Below are 17,017 nucleotides of genomic sequence, written 5' to 3'. Positions count from 1 at the left end.
CCAACTCTTCTTCTTCTTAAAGTGACAGACTAGGATCTGGGAGACCCAGTTTCGAATCCCCACTCTGTGGTGGAAGCTTGCTGGGTGACCTCAGGCCAGTCACACTCTCTCAGCCTAACCTACCTCACAGGGTTGTTGTGAGCATAAAATGGAGGAGAGGAGAATGATGTTAGCTGCTTTGGGTCCTCATTGGGGAGAAAGGCAGGATTTAGCCTCCCTTCCCAACTTCATCAAATCTCGCGAGCTAAGCAGGGTCCACACTGGTTAGTAGTTGGATCGGAGACCGCCAATAGGGTTGCCAACCTCCAGGTGGTGGAAGACAAATCAGACACCTCTATACACTTATCATAAGATGAGAAATTCAGTATAGGAATAGCTATGAGCAATGCCAACAATATTCTGGCTATATATTTACAGTACGTGGTAATATACCCACCAACAACATATATTCCCAACAAGCATATGTATTTATTTCTTTTTCATGTAAAATTTTCCCAAAACACAAGTTCACAACAATTCCTATGTAAGGTAAGTATTGAAATAAAGTCAATGGAAATGTCCTTAAAGATGTACTTCTTTTCTTTGCAGCAGTTGATTTTTCTCCTGCAATTAATCCTATACTGAACCTCCAGGTGGTAGCTGGCGATCTCCCGCTACTACAGCTGATCTCCAGCTGATAGAGATCAATTCACCAGGCAGTTGGACTCTATGGCCTTGAAGTCCCTCCCCTCTCCAAACCCCCCCTCCTCAGGATCCGCCCCAAAAACACCAGGTATTTCCCAACCCGGAGCTGGCAACCCTAACCACCAATTAAATCTAGGGTCATTTTGCAGAGGCAGGCAATGGCAAACCACCTCTGCTCCTCTCTTCCTCTGAAAACCCTACAGGGTCACCATGAGTCGGCTGTGACTTGACATGCGCTTTCCACCATCATCTGCCCTACCCTAGCCATGTGTGAGCCAATGACGAGTCTTGTTAGGTCAGGCCAAAGGTCTGGTGAGATTTCTGCGTGCTCTGATCCATAGGGGAGGCATCACATAGGGGAGGGGCCATGGCTCAGTGCTAGAGCATCTGCTTGGCATGCAGGAGGTCCCAGGTTCAATCCCCGGCATCTCCAGTTAAAGGAACCAGGCAAATAGGTGATGTGAAAGACCCCTGCTTGAGACCCTGGAGAGCTGCCGCCAGCCTGAGTATACAATACTGACTTGGTTGGACCAAGGGTCTGATTCAGATTAAGGCAGCTTCATGTGTTCATCCAGGTTAGATTAGTTCAGTGCATTCGACATGGGCTGCCTTTGAAGATGGTTTGGAAGTTTCATTTCTTACAATAACGCTTCAGAAAGGCAGCTGACTGGCACACATTACCAGGGGTAATGCAAGAACTTTTGAGCCAGTCCCATGGAAATGAAAGGCCTTCTCGGCTAGAGATACTTGCAGTTTCTCCTCTCCTTATTTTGAAGTTACCTGATACTGTTTCCAAAGGGGAGCCAGTGAGTTAGCAATACACTATTGTTCCTTTTTTAAAAATAGAATTTGTAAAGAGCACTGTGCATGAAGAATCTGCCATTCTTTTCAATTCTTTGGTTTCATTCATTTCTTTCCCCTGCTGTTCTGTTACAATGTGCATGCAAGCACTGAGGAGGCACTATAAAAGAAAGCAACCTTGATATGATTGTATGTCAAGTTGTATCCAGATTCCTTTTGTGCAGTGTTTTACTGATCTGCACTTGAGTTTACACACACAAGAAAAGAAGAAGAGTTGGTTTTTATATGCCGACTTTCTCTACCACTTAAGGGATACTCAAACCAGCTTACAAACACCTTTCCTTCCCCTCCCCACACCCTGTGATGTAGGTGGGGTTGAGAGAGTGTGACTAGCCCAAGGACACCCAACTAGCTTCATGTGTAGGAGTGGGGAAACAAATTCAGTTCACCACATTAGCCTCCACTGCTCATGTGGAGAAGTGGAGAACCAAACTTGGTTCTCCAGATCAAACTTCACCACTCCAAACCACTGCTCTTAACCACTACACCACACTGGCTCTCTTGATATAAATATTTCAAGACTGTTGATATAACCATTTCTACAACCTCACCAGGATTGCTTCTTTTTTCTTTTATTATGTTTTAGCTATGCCCACAAATGAATGTACACATACATAAAAGTTTTAAAAATAATAGAAAGAATTGGGGGCACAATCATTTCCTATGACCATCTCTTAAAGATTCCCTTTTTGCGGTGTCTCCTCCACGTGTGCGTCTGTGCGAGAGCATCAGAAACATTAATGGGGTGAACATGCAAATGAACTGAGGGAATGCAAAAGCGTAGCAAACTGCCCATGTTGCAATTCTGGAATTATTATTTTTTTAAGAAGGATTCTAGTTAAAATGGAATTCTGGAAGAGTGGAATGCAGGGCAGAGGGAATAGACAGGATAAAAATCTATTTATTCATACAGGTAGAGTATCCCTTATCCAGACATCCCATATCCAGACCAATCTGAAGACCCCTTCGAGCCAGCATGCAGGCAGATCTGTGCAGCCTTCTTTCAATGTTTCCTCTCACCTAAAAAAGTAAAATACAGTGTACGCGGCATTGTAGGTAGAGACTGAAAGCCTGCCGATGTTTGCTTGTTATCATAAAGTTGGAAGGGACCACCAGGGTCATCTAGTCCAACCCCCTGCACAATGCAGGAAATTCACAACTACCTCCCCTCCCCACACCCCCAGTGACCCCTACTCCAGGCCCAGAAGATGGCCAAGGTGCCCTCCCTCTCATGATCTGCTTAAGGTCATTGTATTGAAGAAATTTGAAACGGCCATATCATCTTTGGAAAACAATATTTCTTCTGCTGAACTATCTTGAAAATACATACATCAGTGACTATTGGACTTTACTGTTATAGATATAGGATCTTGTTAGACCCATTGTTTTTGCATTGTTGTTGCTTACTATGTGTAACTTTTCAAATAGAATCTTTTTGCATTTTGTAACTACATTGTTGTGTCGCTCCTGTGCTCATTTCCTAACTATATAGTATCAGTACAGTGGTGTCTCTTTTTTCTATAACCTCCAGGTACTAGCTGGAGATCTCCTGCTACTACTCCAGCCGATAGAGATCAGTTCACCTGGAGGAAATGGCCGCTTTGGCTATTGGTCTCTATGGCATTGAAGTCCCTCCCCTCCCCAAACCCCGCCCTCCTCAAGCTCCACCCCAATATCCTCCCGCCGGTTGTGAAGAGGGACCTGGCAACCCTACTGACAGATGGCCATCTAACCGCTTCTTAAAAACCTCCAGAGTTTGTAGATTGTGGTTGCTCTTGTTTAACAGCTGATACGGGTATTCTGGTGAGATAGCTATACCTTTTCTTTCTGATAGTTCAATGTATACAAGATTATTTTAAAAAATATTGTTTAAAATGACATTCAGGCTATGTGTATAAAGGAGAACTGATCTCTATCGGCTGGAAAGCAGTTGTAATAGCGGGAGATCTCCAGTTACTACCAGGAGGTAGGCAACCTTAAGGGAAAGTATCTGGCGACCTCCCTATGGCTTGCTAATTAGATGTGAATGGTCAGAACAGGTTCGAATCAAATGCTTATTCTCACACTGCTCCGTGGCCATAGCAGTAGCGGTGTGGGAAGGGGGAGAGGAAAGCTGCATTTTTCCAATGCTTCCTTTCAGTGCAAGTATGCCACCCATCAAGGCCCTTGGCCCTGTAATTGACCACTTCCACTTATGCCATATTTGCAAGTCCTCCTCGCGGGTGGAGGAGGAGGAAGCAGAAGCCTTTCTGGGTGTTGTGTTGTTCCGTAAATCATGCTCCCATTGATACATATATATATTTTAAAAGCTCAAGTTAATTTCAGCAATCAGGGCGGTTTCAGCGAGATCAAGGAAGAGATTAAAGTAATGGATTTTGGAGTCAATGCCAAGAGAAACTGCTGGCCTCCGCTGCATAGTCTAATGAAGAAGGACCTCGCAGGTGCAAAAAGCGGTAAACAATCTCCCCAAACCCATCCGGATCTTAATTGCAGGCAGAGCCAACGTGAGTGTTCAGAGCAGGGGACGTTCAGATGACGAGCCCGTCATTTTCAAACTCTGCGGCATTGCTAGAGTTGCATAATCAAATGACAGAGATCTGCAAGAGTGCTGGCCCTTCTGACTTTCTATGGTTTTCTTAGCTGCCTATATCGGCAGCTCTTGCTCTCGTCTTGCTCCTGATGGACTATGTCGGAGAACAGGGAGGGTAGGCTGTAGGGATCCATGGGGTTAATTTGCGGCTGTATTTTCTATTTGGTATGGGAAACGATTTTTAAAAACCGTAAGTACAAACATCGGGAACCTATTTCTGCTGAGAGAAGAGGAGGCCTCTGCTTAGGTGGAAAGAGAGCAGGTGCTTGGGTGGAATCAATCTGGTCCTCGATGACTATTTAGATTTTGTTATGCTGTTTTTAAAGCCACCTCGGGGATTTTTTTTTTTAATTACAGAGTGTCATTATGTGTTTTGGATGTTGCACTATTTAATTCAGAGGTCCCCAGGAAAGAAATCTCTACAAGAAATCAGCCAGCATAGTGTAGTGGTTAAGAACAATGGTTTGGAGCGGTGGACTTTAATCTGGAGAACCGGGTTTGATTCCCCACTCCTCCACATGAGCGGCGGAGGCTAATCTGGTGAACTGGATTTGTTTCCCCACTCCTACACATGAAGCCAGCTGGGTGACCTTGGGCAAGTCACTCTCTCTCAGCCCCATCTACCTCATGGGGTGTCTGTTGTGGGGAGGGAGAGGTAAGGTGATTGTACGCCGGTTTGAGTCTTTCTTTAGTGGTAGAGAAGGTCGGCATATAAAAACCAACTCTCCTTCATCATCATCATCATCAATAAGGCTGGGGTGGGCCAAGCTTCTTGGACTCGGTCTTACTCTGTATACCCTTGGGAGTCCAGCCAACCTTCTTCACTGGCTACGAACACCTGAAGCTGCCTTCTACTGAATCAGACAATTGGTCCATCAAGGTCAGTATTGTCTACTGAGACTGACAGCAGCTCTCCACTGTCTCAAGAAGAGGTCCTTTCACATAACCTACCCCCCAGCCTGGTGAAGTGGTTAAAAGCAGTGGTTTGGAGTCATGGACTCTGATCTGGAGAACGGGTTTGATTCCCAACTCCTCCACATGAGCGGCAAACGCTAATCTGGTGAACCGGGTTGGTTTCCCCACTCCTACACATGAAGCCAGCTGGGTGACCTTGGGCTAGTCACAGTTCTCTCAGACCCCCCTACCTCACGTGGTGTCTGTTGTGGGGAGGGGAAGGGATGGTGATTGTAAGCCGGTTTAATTTTCTTTAAGTGGTAGAGAAAGTTGGCATATAAAAGCCAACTCTTCTTCATCATCATCATTATCAATAAGGGTGGGGTGGGCCAAGCTTCTTGGACTCGGTCTTACTCTGTATACCCTCGGGAGTCCAGCCAACCTTCTTCCCTGGCTATGAACACCTGAAGCTGCCTTCTACTGAATCATACAATTGGTCCATCAAGGTCAGTATTGTCTACTGAGACTGGCAGTAGCTCTCCAGGGTCTCAGGAAGAAGTCCTTTCACATCACCTACCACCCTATCCCTTTAAGTGGAGAAGCCGAGGATTGAACCTGGAACTTCCTGCTTGCCAAGCAGATGCTCTGTCACTGAGACATGGCCCAATATAGGGGGAGGGCAGATTGGCAGTGGTGGACAAAGGGACTTTTCAGGACCCTTTGTCAGGCTTTATGGACCTTCCCTCTAAGGAACACCTAATCGGCTTGGAAGCTATTTAAAAACCACTGTCTTATATCCCCTGGAACCAAGCCAAGCAGAAGAGGGGTCATCGTGTTTGTTTCTCATTTACCAGCAGATTTCCTTGATCCTTTGTTTATCCCCTGCCATAACAAAACAGTATTTTCAGTGTATTAGCCTTCCCGTCTGCAGGAGTAAGCATACAGGGGATAGATGCAATCCAAAGGCTTTGGAGACCGTGGACAGAGTTAATCAGCATGGAAGACAGTGGAGGTCAGCAAGTTTAGATGGAAGATGAGAAGCCACCTAGCAAAGCCCTTGACTTCATGCCGGCAAACACAGGTAATTCAATACCCCCTTGTACTCCTAAGCGGGAGTGGGCACAGTTCAAAACATTGCACCTCGATTGGCTTCACACTGGAAATGATGGGGAAAACTAAGGAAATATGAGAGCAAGGGGATTTGCTAGTTCATTAACAACGTATTGCTTAAATAACGTCACAGGGTTTCCCAGGCCCTAGTCCTCCACACTGTGTAAGAAACCCTCTGAGATGTCCACCGTATCTCCCCACGGGCAGTTTGCTATGTTTCATTTCCTGTTACACCTCAAGCTTCCCCTACAGTTCTTAGGCAAAAATGAGCTCTGGAACACATATGAATGTAAGAACATAAGAAAGGCCCTGCTGGATCAGACCAAGGCCCATCAAGTCCAGCAGCCTCTTCACACAGTGACCAACCTCTAGGAAGCCCACAAACAAGACGACTGCAGCATCTTGTTCCTGTGTTCCACAGCACCTAATATAATAGGCATGCTCATCTGATCCTGGAGAGAATAGGTATGCATCATGACTAGTATCCATTTTTACTAGTAGGACTGAATGTAACCATAGGACTGGGATGCATATTTCAGTTGCTTAACTATGTGGGGTGATATGAGAGACCAAATCCTGAATGCAACCTGGGTAAGAGGCAGGGTGGTGAATGATTATGGTATTGAGCTAGAGTGGTGTAGTGGTTTAGAGTGGTGGACTCTAATCTGGAGAACCGGGTTTGATTCCCCACTCTTCCACATGAACCTGGTGAACCAGGTTCAATTCCCCACACCATCTCTGTCAGCCTAACCTGCTGCAGGTTATTGTAAAGATAAATGGGGAAGGCGCATTTGTCATCCAGAACTCATTAAAGGAAAGAAGGGATAAAAATGCAGAGAATTAATAAATAAATGTTTGTGACACAGAAGAGTGACTGTGTTCTGTTTTTTTCCACGATACCATTTGAGCTTGACTCACTCTTGAACAGTGGGAGCAGTCTATCTGAGGAGTAAGAAAAGGGAACTTAGAAATACCCATAATGTTCCAGCCTAGATTCCATGAGATTCCATCCTGGCTCAGTATCTAACCTAGAGGTCCAGGCTCAGACAACTGGACCCAAGGAGGGGGTCAGTCAATATTCTCCCAATCAAAAATTGACAACCCAAGAATTTGCTGTTCTCCCAGATTCCCCTCTGAACTTTGGTGCTGACCTAATTTCTGAATTAAATCCCCCAGTATTCTCCCCCCCACACTTCTCCAAGTCCATTTCATGATTAATTTAGTTCCACTGAAATTTCCTTCACTGGCTGCAAAGCCAGAAACACATTTCCTCGCCTATTAATCACAGCTCTGGACCCATTTGCGGAGGGCAAAGCGAGACAGGAGCCGCACACACGCTCGGTTCTAAAACACTTCCGCGATTGTGAAGCATTCGGTGTGCTAGAAAAGGCAATAAAATTGTTTAAGTGGAAAGTGTGTCAAAAAAAGATGGATCTCCACAGATGCTTTGAATTCTAATTCTTTTTTCTTAGCACCACAAACAAAAACCTTCCAGACATTACCCAACACATGGGAACCAGTGGATCTTCGTCCTGAGATTCTGCAAGCACAGTGCCATGCTGTGTGCTAAGCCTCCATAGGCTAGATTTTCCCCCCTCTCTTTGAATTTTTCCTGAAGTGCTCTAACCACTACACCACACTAAAAGGTAAAGGCAGTCCCCTGTGAAAGAACCGGGTCATTCCTGACCCATGGGGTGACGTCACATCCCGAAGTTTACTAGGCAGACTACCTGAAACCGACTTCTGTCGGGATCGAACTCAGGTCATGAGCAGAGCTTTTGACTGCAGTATTGCAGCTTACCACTCTGCACCACGGGGCAACCATTGGCTCTGCTTTCAAAAAAATCATGTGAACTGCCTTGAGCAGGTCTATGGATGGATGGATGGATGGATGGATGGATGGATGGACAAACAAAATTTTTTACTCTCTCTGACATTTTTTACCACCATCTCTTCCATCTAGCAGATGCACAAGGGTGAAAGGGCTTGTTTCCCAAGTTAGTAGCTCTTGGGTTCCAGGAGGCTGTTGGAACTAATACAGTTGTACTTTCTGAGTCATGTATTAGGGGTGCACCCAATTCCTTTGAACCAAAAGGGAACTTCATACTGTGAAAATAGATTCATTACAAAACTTCACAACAGTTTAAAGTCAAGGCCTGGCCAAAGCCAATAAAATCTCTCTCTCCCCCCTACAGGGTTGCCAATCTCCAGGTGGGACCTGGAGATCTCCCAGAATTACAACTGATCTCTGGACTATAGAGAGCAGTTCCCCTTGAGAAAATGGCTGCTTTGGAGGGTGGGTTCTATGGCATAATAGCCCACCGAGGTCCCTTCCCTCTCCAAACTCTACCCATCCCAGGCTCCACCCCTCAAATCTCAAGGAATTCCCCCAACCCAGAGTTGGCAAGCCTACTAGGCTATGAAAGTATTTTCATAGAATCACAGAATCATAGAGTGGGAAGGGGCCATAGATGCCATCTAGTCTAACCCCCTGCTCAATGCAGGATCAGCCTAGAGCATCCCCGACAAGTGTTCGTCCAGCCGCTGCTTAAAGACTATCAGAGGGAGAGCTCACCACCTCCCTAGGTAGCCAGTCCCACTGCTGAACAACTATTACTGTAAAAAAAAAAATCCTAATATCCAGCCAGTACCTTTCCATCTGTAATTTAAAGACATTATTTATTGCGGGTCCTCCCCTCTGCAGCCAACAGGAACATTTCCCTGCCCTCCTCTAAGTGACAGTCCTTCAAATACTTCAAGAGAGCAACCATGTCCCATTCAACCTCCTCTTCTCCAGGCTAAACATTCCCATCTCCCTCAGCCTTTCCTCATAGGGCTTGGCTCTTCCTCTAAGCTACCCATTTGGAATGGTTCAGTGCCACTAAAAACTACCATTTGTTTACCTCTGCACCATTTCCTGTGCATGTATGTCTCTCGGGATCGAGCAAGACAGACAAAAATGGCATCTCATCGTTTGATACCGGTCCTGCACCAGCTGCATATTTATACTCCCGGGATAGGAACACACATAGGAGGGCCTATACACTGGCCAGATGTGTAGCCCTACCATCTGCCATATTAGAAAGGAGATTTAAGAAGATCCCCAGGGTGGAGAGACTTTGCCCGTGTAACACAGGGGAGCTGGAAACCATTGAGCACGTATTTTTTAGATGTCCCCTCTACAAGACAGCCCACTTCAATATTACTGACCCTTTGATTAGGGAAATGGGCTATGGTGAGGAGGGTGAATGGACCCAAAGGTTTCTGCTGGGAGACAGCAAGGGTTGCCAGGTCCCTCTTCACCACCGGTGGGCGGTTTTTGGGGTGGAGCCTGAGGAGGGCATGGTTTGAGGAGGGGAGGGACTTCAATGCCATAGAGTCCAGCTGCCAAAGCAGCCCTTTTCTCCAGGGGAACTGATCTCTTTCAGCTGGAGATCAGTTGTAATAGCAGGAGATCTCCAGCTCATACCTGGAGGTTGGCAACCCTAGAGACAGCTCACCAATCACCACCCAGGTCGCAAAATATTGCACAACAGCAATGAAGCTACGTCGCCTTAATGTATATCCATAATCTGTGGAAATGTAAAATTGGGTGATTCCTAATTTTGTTGGCCTCGGTTGTAAACATTTCCTCTGTATGGTCAGTTTCTGTTTTACCTGTTTTATCTGGCATACTAGCCGCAAATAAAATTTTATTTATTATTTACTGGTCCTGGCTAACACCTATTCTAGGGGAAAGTAATCGAGCAACCCCCCCACCCTTTCCTTAAAAAAAGAGTGCACGAGCTTCGGCTGTAATGGCTACCATAGGAAACAGTTGCTGGGGAGCGACTGACATCAGAGAGTATGATGCTGATGATGCTGTCAAGGGCATTCTTAATGATGGACCAAGGACATCACTGGCTGTTTATGAGATGAGGCCTTTAAACAACGTGAGTGGCATTCTCGGCATGCAAAAGCAGCGCCCTGTGCAGAGGAGAGCTGAGAAAAGCAGGTTTGGAGAACGCACACAAGAAATATCTGTGTGGATTGATTACAGAGGTCCCTTAAGAGACTAACAATGTGTATTTCAATATGGGATTCCGTGAGTCCAAGAAGCAAGGTTGTGATTCAGGAAAGCTCATCATAAAATAAATGTTGGTTCTGACCAGCGTGGTGTAGTGGTTAAGAGCAGTGGTTAGGAGCGGCGGACTCTAATCTGGAAAACCGGGTTTCATTCCCCACTCCTCCACACGAGTGGTGGACTTTAATCTGGTGGACCAGGTTTGATTCCCCACTCCTCCGCGTGAGCAGCGGACTCTGATCTGGAGAACTGGGTTTGATTCCCCACTCCTCAACACGAATGGCAGACTCTAATCTGGAGAACTGGGTTTGTTTCCCAGCTCCTCCACATGAAGCCTGCTGGTCCTTGGGCTAGTCACAGTTCTCTCCAAATTCTCTCAGCCTCACCTACCTCACAAGGTGCCTATTGTGGGGAGTGGAAGGGAAGGAGATTGTAAGCCAGTTTGATTCTCTTTAAAAGGTAGAGAAAAGCGGGGTATAAAAACCAACTCTTCTTCTTCTGTCGTGCAGCTCTGACATTTTATTGTATGTGGGTGTGCTGAGGACCATGTCTGATTTGGCTGATCTACGATCGTAACAAATATAGACCGGTTGGTTGCATATGAAAAGAATTAGCACATGCCTTCTCCCAAGACCTTCTGTCTTCCCTACCCAAGATAGTACAAGACCTAGAAGGCAGACTTATCCGTAGTCAGGTCTTCGCTGGCACTGGATAATGATCTCAAAACCCATAAAGCTCCAAGCTTTCATAATAATCAAAAATGTCAATCGGCTAAAGCGCTTTTGCTGGAGAAACAGAGCCTGGTTAATTTGGATAACCAAAGTGAAGCGACTCCGTCGGTTGGGATTTGAAGTTTCCAGCGTTTGATGGTTTCCGGCCTCTGTATCATTCCCCCACCCCGCCCCTTCCTCAGATGTATTAGATGTTACTTGATAAATTAATTACCTCTGCAACAGAGAGCACAGTTTAGGGCCCGCCTCGCACTCAAGTCTCTGTCTGGCATTTGATAATGATCTCAGGGGCTCTTAGGCTATTTCGTAATCCCCCCGCCCCCAAATGTCAATCGGATGGTATGAAAACGTGCAAACAGAGGAAAGCGCAGACAGCTCGGGAAAGCGTTAATGAAAAGCGGCTGAATTAGAATGGCACACCTGTGGACGCCCACGTCGAGTCCATCTGAATACCAAACAGATTCATTACCAGCGGCGCCGCCTGACTGAGCTTCCGAAGAATGCGTTCGGCCTAAGCTCGGTGTAATCGGATGAAAGGGCTGATGCCTTTTGCAAGGAGAGCAGAGGAAAACATGTTCAGACAGCAGAGCGGACACGTTTCCCCACCGACTAAGTCTTTTCTGCGCAAAACTGAATAGACAAAGCGACCCAGAGCTCTCTCTCTCTCTGGCTACGCGCAAGGGAGAGAAGGATGTGGTCCAGCAACCGCAAACCGAAGTCTGAATTCATATGTCACAACCGGCCATGTTTCATAAACCGTGGGTTCATCTAGCCGAGTTACAGTTATGCCGCCTAATGCAACAAACCAGGGTTTATTGGTCGACATCCAGCTGGGACTTATTTGTTAACTACAGTTGGTACTAATAGAATCCTATAGCATTACCCCAAAGTGATGATGTTACTTCCAGGGATGCACTGTCATGCCATCAAAGTGACAACTATTTGAATTCACCCCCCCAACCTCCTACCAATTGCCAGCAACCATATCCAGCAGCCACTTTGTGAAGGCGCACACTACCTAATCTCAAAAATTCAAGTGCACTCACAGACCCCACAAGGTTTTTTGGCGGGGAGGGGGGGTCCTGTAGCAGCTGATGGGAAAAGTCTTTACCAAGGCCCTGAAAAGTTGCTGTCAGTGCTGATAGAAAAGAGTGACTTTGATGGAGCAAGGGTCTGACTCAGTAGAGGACCCCTTTCTTCAGAGTCAGCATGGTGTAGCAGTTAAGAGTAGAGGCCTCTAATCTGGAGAACTGAGTTTGATTCCCCTCTCCTCCGCATGAGCAGCGGACTCTAATCTGATGAACCAGGTTTGATTCCCCGCTCCTCCTCATGAAGCTGGCTGGTTGACCTTGGGCTAGTCACAGTTCTCTCTGAACTCGCTCAGCCCCACCTAACCCACAAAGTGTCTGTTGTGAGGAGAGGAAGGGGAAGTGATTTTAAGCTGGTTTGCGACTCCTTAAAGAGAGAGAACATTGGGGTATAAAAGCCAACTTTTCTTCTCTTCTTCTTCTTAAGAAGGGACTATGGCTCAGTGGTAGAGCATCTGCTTGGTGTGCAGAAGGTCCCAGGTTCAATCCCTGGTATCTCCAGTTAAAGGCACCAGGCAAGTAAGGTGATGTGAAAGACCTCTGCCCAAGACCGTGGAGAGCCACTGCCAGTCTGAGTAGACAATACTGACTTCGATGAACCAAGGGTCTGATTCAGTATAGGGCAGCTTCATGTGTTCATGTGTTCATCTGCTTTGCATGCCAAGGTCCCGGGTTCAGTCCCCAGGATCACACATCAAAAGACTTCAGCCAAAGGCAGAAGTCTGTACCAGACATCATGTAAAGCCATTGCTAGTCTTAATGGAGCATCCTCATCTAGATGAGCCTGTGACCTGACTTTGTACGCATGGATACTTAAAGATGAAGAAGGAGTTGGTTTTTATACCCGGATTTTTGCTACCTTTCTTTAAAGTAGCTTACAATCACCTTTGTTCAAGACTTTTTATTCCTTGGTTCCACCATCAACCAAAAGGGAGACTGCAGCCAAGAAATCAGAAATCAGAAATCATTCCATATTACTATGTATAGGTAGGTGTGAAAGCTGGACAGTGAAGAAAGCTGATAGGAAGAAAATAGATTCCTTTGAAATGTGGTGTTGGAGGAGAGGGTTACGGATACCCTGGACCTCCAAAAAAACAAATCAGTGGGTTATAGATGAAATTAAGCCTGAACTGACCCTAGAAGCTAAAATGACTAAACTGAGGCTATCGTATTTTGGTCACGTCATGAGACGACAAGAGTCACTGGAAAAGACAGTCATGCTAGGAAAAGCTGAGGGCAACAGGAAAAGAGGAAGACCCAACAAGAGATGGATTGACTCAATAAAAGAAGCCACAGCCTTCAGTTTGCAAGATCTGAGCAAGGCTGTCAAAGACAGGACATTTTGGAGGACTTTCATTCATAGGGTCGCCATGAGTCGGAAGCAACTTGATGGCACTTAACACTCTCACACACACACAATCACCTTCCCTTCTTCTCCCCACAACAAACACATTGTGAGGTAGGTGGGGCTGAGAGAGTTTAGAGAGAACGGTGACTGGCCCAAGGCCGCCCAGGTGGCTTCATGTGTAGGAGTGGGGAAACCAACCCGGTTCTCCAGATCAGAGTCCGCCGCTCTTAATCCCCACATCACATTGGCTCTAAAGTGGCCCGATCCTGAGTCAAACCACTGGCCAAGTATCATCGCATTCTTCCATTTAAGGCGATCGCAGCATATAGACATGGCCTTGTGAACAGATGTCTCAGTATTTCCCAAAAGGCATGCAACAGATTTTCAGACATCAGCTCACTGGAGAAAGAGAGGGGGAAAAGCAGAGTCAAAAAGGCCAGGCTGAGAGAGAAGTGGGAGAGAGCCAGCCCAGAGAGCAGTTTTTGCCCGCTTTGTCACCTGCTGCGAGTGAGGAAACCATCACAATTGACATCTCCTCATTGGTCATGACAAATGCGAAGGAACTCCAAGAGCGTTGACTAGAACCTAATCGCTTTTCCGGCCAATGAGGCGTGAAAAGCTATTGTCAAAAACATGATGTCCGAAGTGCGCGCTGCCACTCCATCTTCTCAGCCTGAAAGCCTGAGGTGAGTGCAAGATTATGAGGAGGGTCTGTGAACAAAGCCAGCCTGCCTAGGAGATCCCGTTCGGACATCCAGGTCACTGCACAGTGCGGACTGTGCTGAGCTGAAGAAGGGACAGAGGAGGACAACTTAAGCCACTGTGTGTGGGGGGGAGGGATTATACATCCATTTTGCATCAAATGAGGCTCTGGGAAGAATCCAGGCAAAGGGTGGAAATGCCTCAACTCTGTTCTCCGATCACGCCATTTTCCAACGTGCATCATCACTAAGTTAGGGTATATGTTGACGAAGCAACATCACCTTAGTGACGACACCAGTTATGGGAATGCTTTTCCTAAGAACATAAGAAAAGAACTGCTGGATCAGACCAAGGTCCATCAAGTCCAGCCATCTGTTCCCACAGAGGCCAACCAGGAGCCTCTAGGAAGCCCCCAAACAAGACGACGGCAGCAGCACCATCCTGCCTGTGTTCCACAGCACCTAATATAATAGGCATGCTCATAAGAACATAAGAAAAGCCTGCTGGATCAGACCAAGGCCCATCAAGTCCAGCAGTCTGTTCACACAGTGGCCAAACAGGGGCCTCTAGGAAGCCCACAAGCAAGACGACTGCAGCAGCACCATCCTGCCTGTGTTCCACAGCACCTAAGATAATAGGCATGATCATCTGATCCTGGAGAGAATAGGTATGTATAACTTGTATCCATTTTGACTAGTAGCCATGAATAGCCCTCTCCTCCATGAACATGTCCACTCCCCTCTTAAAACCTTCCGACGTTTGGTTGCAAAGATCATGTTAGTCCTACCCATATAGCAGAAGGATGTGGTGGAATGCTGAGGTTAGGGTTTGTTTGGGGGTGGAGCCTGAGGGGTCTGGAATTTGGGGAGGGAACACAGCAGGGACGTCGCTCTAGAACTCCAGTTCCTCTCAGACTTTATGATAAACCATCAAGTCCACCCTCCGAAGTGGCATCTCCTTCACGGGAATTGCTGTTCCCTCCAGGGACACTGATCTCTGTAGTCTGGAGATCAGTTGTAATTCCAGAAGACCTCCAGGACCTACCTGGAGGCTGGAAACCCTAGTGGAGGTTGTAGAGTGGCCTGTACTACTTCAGACTGCCACTGAGGGGGGCATTTTTAAAAACCTTCCTCCGTGTCAAAACAAAGAACTCTGGGCAAATAAGGCACTAACACATAAAATAGAAAGGTGCCAGCTATATTGAGAGCCAGCATGGTGTAGTGGTGAAGAGCGGTGGTTTGGAGCGGTGGAGTCTGATCTGGAGAACCAGGTTTGATTCCTCACTCCTCCACATTGAGCGGCAAAGTCTACTCTGGTGAACCGGGGTTGGTTTCCCCACTCCTCCACACGAAGCCAGCTGGGTGACCTGGGGCTAGTCACAGTTCTCTCAGCCCCACCTACCTCACAGGGTGTCTGTTGTGGGGAGGGGAAGGGAAGGCGGCTGTAAGCCGGTTTGAGTCTACCTTAAGTGGTAGAGAAAGTCGGCATATAAAAACCAACTCTTCTTCTTCTAAGGTTGCCAAGTCCCTCTTCACCACTGGTGGGAGGTTTTCGGGGTAGAGCCTGAGGAGGGTGGGGTTTGGGGAGGGGAGGGACTTCAATGCCATAGAGTCCAATTGCCAAAGCAGCCATTTTCTATCGGCTGGAGATCAGTTGTAATAGCGGGAAATCTCCAGCTAGTTCCTTTAGGTTGGCAACTTTAATGCCAGCCCTCCTGTGCCAGATTGTTTCAGAGAGATTGTTTTTTAATGCGGGGGGGGGGAATTCATACATGTGATTCCCCCCCACGCACCCCTTCAGTTATATCATCTCAGAGCTTATGTGACATCCACTAACACACACAATACATTTCCACTAGGACTCTCTGTCTTTTTCCCGTTCCAAATGTACTGATCCTGGCCTACGATCAGGCAAGTTCAAATGCAGAGAGGTGCGCTGTCAGTTCTCTGAGCCCTCTTTTGTAGGAGAGAGAACCTGGAGCAGACGTGGAGCCAAAACAGCCGGGATGGCTGGATTAAGGGGCATGTAGACAGATAAGCCCTGACAGGTGGAATCAGTTGCTGTCACTGGGAAGAGTCTCACCCGCAGAGTCACTGGCAACTATATCAGGAACTGGAGCAAAGGGAAACGTGCCTAGGAGGCAAACTGTATACGTCTGCTACACAAAGGGAATGAACAGAGACAGCAGTAGGGATGCGAGAACCTCCACCAATCTGGCCCATGTTCTGCATCCAGTTGCACACAAGGAGCTGGGTTTTCCCAGCGTTGGTGTAGTGGTTAAGAGCAGCGGACTCTAATCTGGAGAATCGAGTTTGATTCCCCACTCCTCCTAGGGTTGCAACATCCTGCCTGTGTTCCACGGCACCTAATGTAATAGCCATGCTCATAATTGAACTCAAGGAAAGCCCTGCTGGATCGGACCAAGGCCCATCAAGCCCAGCAGTCTGTTCACACAGTGGCCAAGCAGGCTCCTCCAGGAAGCCCACAAGCAAGGCGGCTGCAGAAGCATTGTCCTGCCTGTGTTCCACAGCACCTAATATAACAGGCATGCTCATATGAACATAAGGAAAGCCCTGTTGGATCAGACCAGGGCCCATCAAGTCCAGCAGTCTGTTCACACACTGGCCAACCAGGTGCCTCTAGGAAGCCCACAAACAAGACAGCTGCAGCAGCATTATCCTGCCTGTGTCCCACAGCACCTAATATAATGGGCATTCTTATATCCTTGGGCTCTGCCCCCAAATATCTAAGACTTTCCCAGCCTGCAGTTGGTAACCCTATGGGTAACATTGAATTTGTAACTACATGGATGTAACAATGTGATATTGATGAGATTCTCCCCCAGTCTCTCATGCTAACTAGGGTTGCCAGATCCCCCCAGTCACTGGCAGGGGGTGGGTGGTAGGGTTTCCTGCTCCAGGTTGGGAAACTCCTGGAGATTTGGGG

General features: G+C 47.1%; 1 protein-coding gene and 1 non-coding gene across 2 annotated transcripts in view; one reads left to right on the top strand and one right to left on the bottom strand.

Annotated features, from left to right (window-relative positions):
* The window catches only part of AGBL1 (AGBL carboxypeptidase 1), a 351,974-nt gene that overhangs the window by 93,338 nt on the left and 241,619 nt on the right, over window positions 1–17,017 (bottom strand). The window lies entirely within an intron of this gene.
* TRNAT-GGU (transfer RNA threonine (anticodon GGU)) lies at window positions 12,451–12,522 on the top strand. Its single transcript has one exon. It is a non-coding gene; the product is annotated as a tRNA-Thr (tRNA).

This window comes from Euleptes europaea, chromosome 20 (assembly GCF_029931775.1).
Source record: "Euleptes europaea isolate rEulEur1 chromosome 20, rEulEur1.hap1, whole genome shotgun sequence".
Classification (NCBI taxonomy): domain Eukaryota; kingdom Metazoa; phylum Chordata; class Lepidosauria; order Squamata; family Sphaerodactylidae; genus Euleptes; species Euleptes europaea.
This window is presented reverse-complemented; position numbering and strand designations above follow the sequence as displayed.